The 2,171-nt window shown below is 38.7% G+C and overlaps 1 protein-coding gene across 1 annotated transcript in view; it reads left to right on the top strand.

Annotated features, from left to right (window-relative positions):
• Gpn3 (GPN-loop GTPase 3) overlaps positions 1-2,171 on the top strand; it is a 16,952-nt gene that overhangs the window by 11,414 nt on the left and 3,367 nt on the right. The gene's annotated exons all lie outside the window — the stretch shown is intronic.

The raw sequence follows: 2,171 nt of genomic DNA, 5'->3' as shown, positions 1-2,171 counted from the left end.
CTCCACCCAGATTGAAATAGCCCAAAAGTCCATCTTTCAAAATTGATGAAAACATAAGATACTTCCATGACAAAGAATACCTGAGGAAATTTATGAGCACCAAACCAGTACTCCAAAATACTCTGAAGAACATTCTACAAGGAGATAACGAGGACTACAGCTCCATGAACCCCAACAGAATGAATCCACCAGGAAAGGCAAGTAGTTAAACAGAGGAAAGGGGGAAACCAACAACAGGAAAATAATATAACAAGGATCAGTCAATAAATATCAGTTATAACTACCAATGTAAATGGTCTCCACTCACCAATCAAAAGCCCACAGACCATGCTTAAGTAAATGCAGTGAAATGGAAAACCAGTGGGAAAAGAAACCACAAGAACTTTATAAATGGAAATTAACTGCCTCCTGAATAACCAGTGGGTCATAGTGAAATTAGTTTGTACAGCTGAACAACAATGGCAGTATAACATACCAGAACTTATGGGACACATGAAAGCAGTCCTGGGGCTTGGGATTTAGCTCAGTGGCACAGTGCCTGCCTGGCAAGCGCAAGGTCGTGAGTTCAGTTCCCCGTACCAGAAAAAAAACAAAAAAAAAAAGAAAGAGTCCTATCAGGGAAATTTATAGCAGTGAATTCCCATATCAGAAAAACAGCGAGCTCTTCCCGGTACCGGAGAAAAACCAAAAAACAAAAAAACAAAAAAACAAACAAACAAACAAAAAAAAAAACAGCGAGCTCAAATGACCTCATGTTGAACCTTGAGCCTCTAGAAAAAGAACAAATTAAGCCCAATGCTCATATGAGGGACAAAATTACAAAGGTCAAAGCAGAAATTAATGCAATGGAGGCTTTGAAAACATTAAAAAGAATCAATGACTTGAAGAGTTGGTTCCTTGAAAGAATAAATAAAATTGACAAACCCTTAGTCAACCTTACCAAAAAAAGGAGAAAAAACTCAGTTCCCTGCAGTTAGGAATGAAAAGAGTGAAATCAACCAGTATCAGTCAATGAAATTGAAGATATAATTTAAAACCTACCAACAGGTGGTGCACACTGTAATCCCAGCACTTGGGAGGCTGAGGCAGGAAGATCACTGTGAGGCCAGCTTGGGCTACAAAAGTGAGTTCAAGGCTAGCTGGCATTACATAGTGAGACACTGCCTCAAAAAGACCTTTACATTGAAAAGTATAGTACTCTGAAAAAAGGAGATCAAAGAGGATATCAGAAAGTGGGAAGAGATCCTTTCTTCTTGGGTAGGAAAAACCAATATAGTGAAAATGGCCACGTTTCCAATATTGTTTTACAGATTTAATGCAATCCCGATTAAAATACCAATACCATATCTCACAAAACTACAGAAAATAGTCCTAAAATTAATTTGGAACCAAAAGAGACCTAGAATACCAAAAGCAGTTCTGGGCAACAAAGGCAAGGCAGGGGGCATCACAATCCCTGGCTTGGAAACTATGCTACAAAGCTATTGTGATAAAAACAGTGTGGTACTGGCCAGAAAAGACACGAGGATCAGTGGGACAGATTAGAAGATGCAGAAATAACTCCAAACATACTCACCCTTCTTATCTTTGACCAAGGAGCCAACTACCATCAATGAAAGAAAAATACCCTCTTTAATAAATGTTGCTAGAAAAAGTTGCTTTCCACATGCCAAAGATTAAATCTAGACCCATATCTTTCACCATACACTAAACTAAAATCAAAACAGCTCAAAGATCTAAATATTAAAACAAACACTAAATCTGCTATAAGATAGAACAGGTAAAACCAAAGACATTGGTGTAGGCAGAGACTTTATGAACAAAACCCAGTTGTACCAGGACTATCACAAAGAATCAACAACTGGGATCTCATCTTACTGAAAAGCTTTTGTTGGTGGTAAAAGAAACCACCAACATAGGGGCTGGGGATTTAGCTCAGCGGCACAGCGCCTGCCTGGCAAGTGCAAGGTTGTGAGTTTGATTTCCGGTGCCGAAAAAAAAAAAAAAAAAAAAACAAAACAAAAACTTAAACCAAAAGTGTGGCTCAACTCTCATATTTCTTTGTTGGTTTTTTTGTTTAAAAATAGGAATACAGAAGGGCCAGGGATGTAGCTCAGCAGAACAGGCACCTGCCTGGCAAATGCAAGGTCCTGAGTTCAATTCCCGGTGGA

Source organism: Chinchilla lanigera, unplaced genomic scaffold, assembly GCF_000276665.1.
Source record: "Chinchilla lanigera isolate Chin_1 unplaced genomic scaffold, ChiLan1.0 scaffold00081, whole genome shotgun sequence".
Taxonomy (NCBI): Eukaryota; Metazoa; Chordata; class Mammalia; order Rodentia; family Chinchillidae; genus Chinchilla; species Chinchilla lanigera.
The sequence above is the reverse complement of the archived record's forward strand: the minus strand, read 5'-3'. Positions and strand labels throughout refer to the sequence as shown.